Genomic DNA, 214 nt, shown 5'->3' with positions numbered 1-214 from the left:
GCGCGGCCCGGTGCTCCCCGGGAGGCAGCTTCGGCAGCAGGACAGAGGCCGCTGCCCCACGGTGTCCAGGACCCCCGGGGGCTCTCGGTGCCAGAGCAGCCCAAGCCCATCCCGAGCGCAGGGAAGCCTTTGCCGGTGGGGAGCGATCCGGTGAAGGCGTTGGGATTTCCAGGCTTGAAGTCGCTGCCAGGCCAGGTCGGTGCCACCAGGTCGT

At 71.0% G+C, this 214-nt stretch overlaps 1 protein-coding gene across 1 annotated transcript in view; it reads right to left on the bottom strand.

The window, feature by feature from the left end:
- LOC108449042 (la-related protein 6-like) overlaps positions 1–214 on the bottom strand; it is a 2157-nt gene that overhangs the window by 108 nt on the left and 1835 nt on the right. The gene's annotated exons all lie outside the window — the stretch shown is intronic.

This window comes from Corvus brachyrhynchos, unplaced genomic scaffold, assembly GCF_000691975.1.
Source record: "Corvus brachyrhynchos isolate BGI_N302 unplaced genomic scaffold, ASM69197v1 scaffold219, whole genome shotgun sequence".
Lineage (NCBI taxonomy): Eukaryota > Metazoa > Chordata > Aves > Passeriformes > Corvidae > Corvus > Corvus brachyrhynchos.
Note: the sequence above shows the minus strand (reverse complement) of the source record. Positions and strands in the feature narration are given on the sequence as shown.